The sequence below is a fragment of the Cydia pomonella genome, chromosome 7 (assembly GCF_033807575.1).
Source record: "Cydia pomonella isolate Wapato2018A chromosome 7, ilCydPomo1, whole genome shotgun sequence".
Lineage (NCBI taxonomy): Eukaryota > Metazoa > Arthropoda > Insecta > Lepidoptera > Tortricidae > Cydia > Cydia pomonella.
In genome coordinates this window covers 726,664-738,642 of record NC_084709.1, presented here as the reverse complement: position 1 = coordinate 738,642, position 11,979 = coordinate 726,664, and positions in this window count along the sequence as shown.

The following is an 11,979-nucleotide window of genomic DNA, read 5'->3' as shown; positions in this document are numbered from 1 at the left end:
TAAACATAAAAGGGTCTACCCCAAACATTCTTATAAATTTATTTCGGCTAGTTTAGTGTTGTTTACTTATGTATATATATTCGTTGAAATTTTGCTGGGACGTCTTTCCGTGACCACGTCTGGTGCAACCCAGCTGAAACGTCGGGTTTAAGGTCAAAAATAATGAAATTATATCGCGGAATACCCGGTCATATCACGGTAGTACCCCGGAGAAGAAGATCCAAGCGAAGCGTAACGAAATGGCCAAGCCACATATTTTGACTAAGGTGTAAAGTTCATGATGTTAGGGCGTGTAGAGTTAGAAGCTTAGCTCTACATGAGATCTGGTAACTTTTTGACAGTGCGAAACATATGTACTCGTCTTGGCAACATATTACTTGAAAATATTTTGAGTGGGATCATTATTCTGAAAAACTTGTTGTGTAATCCACTACAATCGTTTTAAGACTCACACGAATACCACTGCTATTCAACCCTTGTTTATCTATATTTGTTTTCCCGTTAGTATATTCAGTAACGCGTGATCAAATGCAAATGCAACAACAACAAGGGCCAGCGCATTAATATTGCAGCTACAAATATTCAAATATCCGGCTAAGCTGGGAAGCGAGGGATGGTGCGGATTTTTGTGCTGTGAAGTGTGGATTGTTTATTGATGTAATGGACATGCAAATTGTAAGACTTGAAGAAAAGGGCGGGTTGTAACGTAGGTGATCATAGATGTGATGTTTGGGTCAAAGGATAAGAGCGCCATGAACAAAAAATATTGTATACACAGGACAATTATTACAGCATATCCTAATTCTATTCCGAATGTCTACGTTGAATACTTTGGTTATATTGCAAGAAAAGACGGTGGCAACCTCGAAAAGACCATTGTAACCGGCAAATTTGATGGCAAAAGACCTGGACGCGGACGCAGTCCAATACGGTAGTCAGTCCAGATCCGCACCACACTTGACTCCACAGTTCATATGGCTCTCCATACCGCCAGAGACAGAAATAGATGGAGAAAGATCATAAAAGAGAAAGTGGTACCAAAGGCAGGTCACGACCCTCAATGTTAAGGAATACAACGCAAGGAGGAGGATCCTAATTCTACAGTATGGAATTTGACATGAAAACGTTACAGAGTACAGTAGATAAGAGTGATTATAATTGTATCCTAAATATACAGTTTGGATTCAGACTGTTGCAAGTATTGTCATAGCTGCTGACTGCATTTTTTCTGTATATAGGATGTCAATATAATTTACGATGTGAATATATACCTAGGTAATTCTGAGCAACTTTTATTAGGCGGCCGACCCGTCGCGATAAAATATTGACTCTCCCATAGAATATGTCAACGTTGGACCAGCCAAATTTTTTTCATGATTTCGGGGTTGGTCCCATACTAAATTTTGCTCAGTATGACCTATACGAATATATTCACATCGTCTCTCTATTTTCCTGTATGTCAATGATCCGGGCAGCAACATCGATTCTGACATTTGCGGCATAAATGCAATATTACGTTACTACCATTGCTTTTTAGGGTTCCGTAGTCAACTAGGAACCCTTATAGTTTCGCCATGTCCGTCTGTCTGTCTGTCTGTCCGAGGCTTTGCTCCGTGGTCATTAGTGCTAGAAAGCTGAGATTTGGCATGGATATATAAATTAATAAAGCCGACAAAGTCGTATAATAAAATCTAAAAATTTAATTTTTTTTAGGGTACCTCCCCTACACGTAAAGTGGGGGTGAATTTTTTTTTTCGCTTCAACCCTAGAGTGTGGGGTATCGCTGGAAAGGTCTTTCAAAACTAATAGGGGTTTTCAAAAAACATTTTTTGATAAAGTGAATATATTCGGAGATAATCGCTCCGAAAGAAAAAAATAAATGTGTCCCCCCCCTCTAACTTTTGAACCATAGGTCCAAAAAATATGAAAAAAATCGTAGCTAGCTTAAGAAAGACATTAAATGAAAGCTATAGCGGACATGATCAGTTTAGCTGTTTTTGAGTTATCGCAAAAAGTTTTCCCTTCATAGTAAAAAGACTTACTTTAATTAGGTACTGATTATGCAAATTTGCCTATTTGTTTAACTCGGGTGAAAGGTACCGTTTCATCCCTTGGTTAACAATTTACTATACTGTAAGCTCCAGTTTAGCTTATTGTGACGGAAGAGTAACTACGGAACCCTACACTGAGCGTGGCCCGACATGCTCTTGGCCGGTTATTTATGTAAATGTGACATTCGTTGGAGAATTGTATGGCCAATTAAGCCCAACCGTAAAAAAGTAAGCAAATATATAAGAAAAGACTGTAAACTAAACTTTTAAATTTGTATGATAATAGGGCAGAGTAGTGATAGGAATAACATATTGATTGTATGGCATAACTGGTAGTATACCTACCGCTCTAGTAGTAGTGTATAAGTTATAAGTATGTAGGTTATCAATGGATAGAACACAACATGTTAGAGAGCGCTTCATCCGCCAACAAACTGTCTTCAGTTTAGCGGAATATAATTATTTCTGATAAATAAATAAATAAAAAGGAATTTCCAGCCCCGAACTATTTATTATAAATAGTGTAGATAGACCTTGGATGATTTTTGGTAATTTCGTTTAGTTTTATATCTGTCAATATTTAGGTACTTAATTGTAACCGTGTATTAATTAATAGTATCCAATTTATCTAGTTCCTAACTTACTTATAAAATATTTGTTATAATCTTAACCATCCAATAATACAATCTTACCTTGCAGCCTGCAGGTGTCCATGGGCACCGGTAATCGGTTGCCTCATATATATTTTCAAAAATCTAACTTAAATTACCTACCTATGTATTTTATACAGTAGATCCGCATATAATACGTATAACCTTGACTGCAAAATAGAGCGCCATTCCGTATTGAAATTTAATGCAGAAGTAGGTGAAATAAAAATGTAACTCGATTCTTCCTCGCATGAGCTGCATCAGAAAATATTACCTACATTCGAATAAAAATATGCGCAGTTTGTATTGAGATGTAAGGTAGACTAGACTAGAAGGTACTAAAATATATTTAAAATAGATATAAAAAATAAATAACACCATCTAATGTGCTTACTTTGCATCCACAAACAAACGTACTCTGTAGCATGCACTTGCAATCCTTTAGGCAAGTAGTTAAAAATGGTAATGTGTAGTTTTAAACATGTTCATAAAAAAAAATTGTGTGTGATCACAAATTTTATTCCTGAGTTATTAATATTATCCATGTTTCTAAGTATGTACAGTCAGATGCAGAGACAGGTGACCCCCCTGCATAGACGGATTGTATGTTTTTTTTTTTATATATCGTCGCCTAAGCGCCTAGTAACCCACGACCAACAAGTAGTAGTAAGCTCGAAATTTGCATTGGTGCTAGGTGGATTTGTGTAAAATTGTCCTAATTTTTTTTTGTTAATAAATTATTAATTTCGTTGTTTTTTTCGATAACCAAAGCTAATTGTAAGATTTTTCTTGCCCTACTAAATTTGCCAGCGAGCAATGGAGCGCAGCATACTAGGAGTTCGGAGAACCGATCGAGTTAGGAACACCGAACTGCGCTCCAGAACTGGTATTATAGATGTGGGTGTTAAGGCCGCTAAGCTTAAGTGGGGTTGGGCAGGACACGTCTGCCGTATGCACCCGGATCGGTGGGCCAAATTGGCTACCGAATGGACACCGCAGATTAGCCGGGGCAGAGGCAGACCAAAAAAGAGATGGCGGGATGACCTCGACGCTTTTTGCAGAGACTGGCGGGAACATACTTCAAACCGTGATGAGTGGCGGAAAAAAGGGGAGGCCTTTGCCCAGGAGTGGGACACAAAATAGGCTATTAAAAAAAAATGGGGTCTATGTTGTACTTGATATAGCGTTGTTAATATCCCGTAATACCATGGTTGGCATTTAATTAGGTATATACGTGTATTATTTAAAGGCAATCCTACATAAGACGATCTTTAACGAAAAAAAAAACGGGTTGCACTCTCGGGAGTGCCGGCAGAAGTAGAAACTTGAATACAGTGAATCCTGGGTTAGTGGAAAACCTTTTTAAATGGACCCGAGTTCTAGTATCCCTTGGCACCTTTATAAGTGGAATTTTGGGACTCGTTAAACGGAATCCATTTTTTCGAAAATTTCTTATTTTTACCTCTGTAACTGGAAGCAGCCATCTCCGAAACCTCTATGAGTGGAATAGCTCGGCTTTATAAGATTTGTATGTTTAATGAAACGTCACAAGGAGGGTAGTTTGTTTCGTTAACATTATGGTTCGTCTTTTAACTACGTATTTTGTATGAGATCACACATCGTTCACTTTGGTTCTTTTAGCCGTGGTGTGGTGCCGTGCTGTTAGATAAGCAATGCCTACGCACAAAATCAAGTGTTTATCTCTTCGGGATATTTTTAAAGTCAGGATTACATACCTATTTTTTAATACATATGTACATACATACATATTTAATAAAAGATGATTATTTAAGTCTTGATCTTTTATTTGACCATACTATACGTGACCTCCATAAGCGACATTACTAGCATCCAGAACCTCTGTTAGCGAGAGCCTCTGTAAGTGAGAAAACGTTTTATTTGAACCTGGTTAAGTGGAAAACTGGATAAATGGAAAACCTGGATAAGCGGAACTAAACAGCCGGTCCCTTGCGATTCCATCATATCCAAATTCCACTGTATTAACGTTGTGCATTTTTGATATTTTGGAATGGTTAGGGAATAATTTTGCACGAATTGCTTTAATTGTCAGTATAAAATTACTATCATTTATGTGGTAAAATACAATACTTCCTCTCCTACGCCGCGCCAGCGGTCTACTGGCCTGCTGGCCTCAATTACATTGTAACAGTTTTTCGATCTGGTCACGTCCGTCATACGTCCATCACAAAAAGTGCACAGCGCCGCTAAAGAAGTTTTCACTTCAATAATGAAGATTTGTTTGTAAACTTGAGTAAAGTATTGGAAGGGCCAATATTCTGCAAAATTTTATCGAGTCTTAAACTCACGGATTCTTTCTTCGAAGATCCGCAACTTCACATCCGAATAGAAAACAATCGTACCCTCTCGTGTATCGACCGGGCCGGCCCCGCTCGATAAAAAGATCTCGTTTGCGTACCGACGCGTGCCGCGAATATTAATGTGCTATAGATTTAATCGGGACGGGACAAAACGGGCCACTACGTTTGATACGCTGTCGAGAACAGAGTCACGGGAAGAATCTGTGTTGAAAAGCAATTTTTATGATATTGTCTTAACGCACTCCCTATTTTATACGAAAGTATTAACGTACGATAGATTTAGATAATCGGCACGGGTCAGACTTGAACACTACGTTTGTCGCAGTACCGGAAATATTTCTGTGACCGGGAACTATAGCTAGCTAGCTCGGGAAGATTCCGTGACCTAAGATTGTGAAACTATTGCTGATATGCTTACCTGCCTACAGGTAGGTACATCTATGCAGCAATGAGAAACGGTCGACGTCACTGTCCATCTCCTTGATAAAATAAGTGACAGAGTTGAACACATGACAATTCCTCAAAGATTTTGACAGTGAAGCTCTCTAACAGCCTGTTTTAGTCGAAATAGTAGGAAAATTGTAGTGTTTTAGAGATTTCTCTATTCTTTAATGATAAACTCACGTGTCAGACGACATTAAATAGATTTAATTGTTACGAGATACTATGAGACGCTAGCGGGAAGAATCCGCGTGTTAAGGCGAGATATGCCAGTGCACATGCACATTAAAGACCGCCAATTCATGCTACCGCCATATTCTGACATATTTTACTTTTTTTTTATACTACGTCGGTGGCAAACAAGCATACGCCCGCCTGATACGCCTCCGGAGGAGTTACATGCGCGTTGCCGATCCTAACACTCCGCACCCTCGTTGAGCTCTGGCAACCTAACTCAGCGGCAGGAACACAACACTATGAGTAGGGTCTAGTGTTACTTATCTACATTGCTAGACGAGAAGATAACAGCGGTGTCTCTGAGGAGAGAGAAATGAAGGATCGACTACAGAGGGCTATTTGATGTTATCAATAGTTTAACAAAAAGTTCCGACCGAGCCACAATGACGAAGTCGTTAATATATACAGGTATTGTTAACCTGTAACAACATTATCTTGGGCATATTCTGATTATCCTGCTCATTTTGATCTGCTGTTTACTTGCTAATTTTACATTTAATACCTTAAACACTTAATTGTACATATATCTTTGTGTCAAGAATCGTTTTTCAGACACAAATTCCTTCAATGACCCCAAACTGAAACGGAATAAAACAATTGCCAAGTCATAAATCAGCCTAAACCAATCCTACCCACTCTTTTCTAAAAGGACTTAAGTACAACAGTCACTCTATCTACTTAGATCGTTTTACAATCTTTGTCAAAGACGTGGTTTGACTGGCCGAACTCAAAAGGTCCCAAGTGCTGTTTTAGGGTCATATAGTTAGGCTGTTTTGTGAAAATGGTTGTAATAGTGGTCAAAGGCGGGACAGAACCCGCGATAGCCGCCCTGACCTCTGGCTGGCTTCCGCCGGACGTACTCGTATGGCCCGCCCGCTTCCGGCCCAAAAACCTCCTTTACATATTCCTTCCGGTCCGTTTTTTGGGCGACATATTGGATTTAGGTGGGCTGACGTTTAAGTTTGCTTCGGGTGGCAGTGAAGTTGAAGAAATAGTTGAAGAAGGTACATCGAATGCAGCAAATAGGTAGATCTTTCTTTGAGGATTTATAAATGTTCGTGTAGCTTCGATAGCCACCTGGTATTTTTATTTCCTGCTATTAACTCTCTTTATGCATAGAAAATTTGTTTAAAATATAAACGATAAATGTTCGCGCCAAAATGGCAGCCGCCATTCTGGTGACGTCATAATAGCAGTGCAGTAACCAAAAAACGTCAAATGTGCAATGTAAATTTTTCGCCATGTTGTTACAAATTTAACACTTGTTTGTGCTATAGTGACGTCACTCCCGAGACAAATATGATAGACGGTGTTTTCTTTCACGCGACGCACAGATACTCGTAATAAAACTACGATGTTATTTTGTAATTATAGATTAATTTTATTTTTTTAGAGCAATAATATCCAGTCCGTATTTCATATGGTAAAACCTATATAAATAACATAGTTTTACATTTAAGTTTTGATAGATTAAGCTCCCCTATTTTTAGTCTAAATTATACCAATACCTATGTCAATTACTTCAATTAATGCGTGAGCTCAATATTAAAATAAGTCATATTATTACCTAACAATGAATTTTATAATAGCTTATGTGTTTAGAATCCAAATCCAAATTTTGGATATCAAATCGGTCTTTTGTTTTTCTCTTTTAACTCTGTTTATTTACCTTACTTTTATAGACATTCCAGTGTCTAAATACTGAACCCATACTTTACTTTATTTTATTTTATTGGTTCACCAACAATTGTTTACACTTTGTAAGTTATAAATACAAACGTTTTGACTATTAGCGCTAAGCGTAACAATTACTTATATAGGTAAACACCACATGCATGAAAGTATTAAATATTATATAATTAATGAATTTCAAGCCGTGAATGAAAACAAAACGACATTTTCCTGTCCCTAAGCCGGTGGTAGTAGCTATACACTAATTATGGAGATAGTATTAAATATTTCATTTACGATATAAATTTCATCCTGTATAATAATTATTCATCTAAGCCAACCCAATTTCGCATATAGTTATGAAATTCCGTTTTAAACAATCCGACTCCCAATATCCTAACCTAATTAAAGTTTACAGCGCTTCGTACACGTACGTACACGTACGTACAATATGTACAGGCAATCGCTCGAGATGGAGACTAATCGAGTTTTCAGTTCTGTGCCAAGTTATTCTATTTGACGCGAGACAACTTCAGAGGTATTTTAGAGGGTGCGACTTGATAAAAAATTTGACTAGAAATTTCTAGTCAAATTTTTATCTTCTTCTTTATTTGCCATGCCCTAACGGACGTCGGCGACGGCGGCCATTCTTGCCAGTATGGCTGCGTTATTCACGTTCGTCCATTTCTTAATGTTGTCAAGCCAGATGATCCTCCTTCTTCCCCTTCCCCTCTTGCCATCCATTTTTCCTTCCAGTATGAGTATAAGATATTTTCCTTTTTTTTCATCGTAATCAAAACCCACTTTTTCTTCATTCTTTCAAGTACTTCCACATTTGTAATTCTATCGGTTCAGGATGTTTTTAGTATGCACCTCTAATAATATAGCCACATTTCAAATGCGTCTATTTTCTTTATTAATTTTTAATAAGCAGAAACGTCTGTGATCGATGCTATTAAGCTTAGAATAAATTTAAAAGTGGAAAAATTACTGTCTTGGGTGAGACTTGAACTCCCAGAGGCCGTGAGTTCAAGTCTCATCAAAACAGTAATTTTGCCACTTTTAAATTTATTTTCTTTATATCTATTTTCAAATTTTTATACCGGTGTTTAAAATAAATTATTTCACTCCATGTACGAAAAAAAAAGCAGAAAAACATTGGAAAAACGTAGACCGCAGTTATTTTCAGGTACAATTTCTATTTAATAAATTCGCAAGAACAATAAGAGTAAGTAACTTGACCGTGGCGTCATTGTTTTGTTTTTCATATAGATTCCATAGTTGCTAATCATTTTGACAGTTCGGAAAAAGAAACTGAATTAACTAACCAGTTAACTTTATTTAAGGCTGAAGGTATTCAGTAGGTCTAAACGCTAAGACCTATTTAAATTCATAGTATACAAGATGTAACAAAAATAGTGGGAATGTAACAAATTCGTGTACTGACGCGAAAAAAAGTTTTTTTTTTCTATGGGGCAGGTTGTTTTTTTTGTTTATATACTACGTCGGTGGCAAACAAGCCCACAGCCCGCCTGATGGTAAGCAGTCTCCGTAGTCTATGTACGCCTGCAACTCCGGCAACCTTACTCACCGGCAGGAACACAACACTATGAGAGGGGTCTAGTGTTATTTGGCTGCGGTTTTCTGTGGGGTTTTTTGTCCATGTGGCCGACACCATACAAAGGCCAAAAAAATTTCGCGTGAATTTTTTTTTCATTTTCCTAATCAGGATATGATATCGAAGGGCAATTCAATAGATCACCACTATGTTTGCTACACCTTATACGTACAAAAACATTATTTTATTTAAAAAATATAAGTCTTAAAGTGTAAAAGGCTTTTGGGCACACCTCCGCTGCGTAAACACCTGTCTTTAACCAAATTCACGGAGTGGCGCGAAAATCTTTCACGTAGGTAACTTCCAAATCATTTCGTACTATTTCATAGTTTTAACAACTACATAGATTTGGTACCTAACTGAGAAATTAGGTATAGCACAATCGGATTAGGGCCAACCTCGAAATCTCTGGAACAGTCATGAAATTTGGTATGTATATAAATTAAAGTCCCCTTTTTCATGCCCACACCATTTGACATTTGGGGACCTCGAGGAATCGCAGCCATTTTGAAAAATGTGTACCATCCAGGAGAAATTCGCGGTTTGCTCTAAATCTACATCCTTTATGCAAATATAGTGTAAGGCAAAATTAAAGCTTATTAAATTCTACACAAAAAAGTCATGGATATCTTTGCGAAATAAAATACATTTTGTTATAGAAAATACTTGCTGAATCTAAGTTTAACGCTTATACACTTCCAGGGGACATTCTCTTAATAGGAAACTCGGAGGATTTCGTTCATTAGCTTGTTAATTGCTATTGTTAGGTAACTTAAAAATTACCGAGCATAGGTGTTTGAAAATAAGGTAAATCGATTTTAGGTACCTATTCTGATATGAACGCTGGACAATACTCTTACTTCTCCGAAACTTCCCTTCCATCCAATCGGTTTCAAATATATCAACAAGTTTACAATAATGATGTAAAGTTTCCATTAACTTTTCGCGTTTTACGTTTTTTTTTCCTGGCTTTCTCCTCTTGTGTTTTGGCAGGAGGGATTTTGCCAATGACGACGTTTCAAGACGTACCACGCACGATAAGTAGTTCGGTGTATGATAAATTTTGGTTTGGTAAAAGGACTTATGGTAGGTACCTAAAACAAAAAACATTTATTGTTATGGACATCACAGACAACACAGGATCTGTACAGTTTATTAGAAAAAGAGCGGGAAAGGTGACAGTTTTGACAATTAGAAGGCATACCAAATAAGGAGAGATAAGAAGTGGCCAATAGACATAAGATAAGATGATTTTACTAGAAAATGTAGAGCCGTTAAAGTTTTATATTATTTTCTACTACGATGTTATTTTGTAATTATAGATTAATTTTATTTTTTTAGAGCAATAATATCCAGTCCGTATTTCATATGGTAAAACCTATATAAATAACATAGTTTTACATTTAAGTTTTGATAGATTAAGCTCCCCTATTTTTAGTCTAAATTATACCAATACCTATGTCAATTACTTCAATTAATGCGTGAGCTCAATATTAAAATAAGTCATATTATTACCTAACAATGAATTTTTATAATAGCTTATGAGTTTAGAATCCAAATCCAAATTTTGGATATCAATTCGGTCTTTTGTTTTTCTCTTTTAACTCTGTTTATTTACCTTACTTTTATAGACATTCCAGTGTCTAAATACTGAACCCATACTTTACTTTATTTTATTTTATTGGTTCACCAACAATTGTTTACACTTTGTAAGTTATAAATACAAACGTTTTGACTATTAACGCTAAGCGTAACAATTATACTTATAGGCAAACACCACATGCATGAAAGTATTAAATATTATATAATTAATGAATTTCAAGCCGTGAATGAAAACAAAACGACATTTTCCTGTCCCTAAGCCGGTGGTAGTAGCTATACACTAATTATGGAGATAGTATTAAATATTTCATTTACGATATAAATTTCATCCTGTATAATAATTATTCATCTAAGCCAACCCAATTTCGCATATAGTTATGAAATTCCGTTTTAAACAATCCGACTCCCAATATCCTAACCTAATTAAAGTTTACAGCGCTTCGTACACGTACGTACACGTACGTACAATATGTACAGGCAATCGCTCGAGATGGAGACTAATCGAGTTTTCAGTTCTGTGCCAAGTTATTCTATTTGACGCGAGACAACTTCAGAGGTATTTTAGAGGGTGCGACTTGATAAAAAATTTGACTAGAAATTTCTAGTCAAATTTTTATCTTCTTCTTTATTTGCCATGCCCTAACGGACGTCGGCGACGGCGGCCATTCTTGCCAGTATGGCTGCGTTATTCACGTTCGTCCATTTCTTAATGTTGTCAAGCCAGATGATCCTCCTTCTTCCCCTTCCCCTCTTGCCATCCATTTTTCCTTCCAGTATGAGTATAAGATATTTTCCTTTTTTTTCATCGTAATCAAAACCCACTTTTTCTTCATTCTTTCAAGTACTTCCACATTCGTAATTCTATCGGTCCAGGATATTTTTAGCATGCGCCTATAATAATATAGCCACATTTCTAATGCGTCTATTTTCTTTTATTAATTTTTAATAAGCAGAACCGTCTGCGATCGATGCTATTAAGCTTGGAATAAATTTAAAAGTGGAAAAATTACTGTCTTGGGTAAGACTTGAACTCCCAGAGGCCGTGAGTTCAAGTCTCACCAAAACAGTAATTTTGCCACTTTTAAATTTATTTTCTTTATATCTATTTTCAAATTTTTATACCGGTGTTTAAAACAAATTATTTCACACCATGTACGAAAAAAAAAGCAGAAAAACATTAGAAAAACGTAGACCGCAGTTATTTTCAGGTACAATTTCTATTTAATAAATTCGCAAGAACAATAAGAGTAAGTAACTTGACCGTGGCGTCATTGTTCTGTTTTTCATATAGATTCCATAGTTGCTAATCATTTTGACAGTTCGGAAAAAGAAACTGAATTAACTAACCAGTTAACTTTATTTAAGGCTGA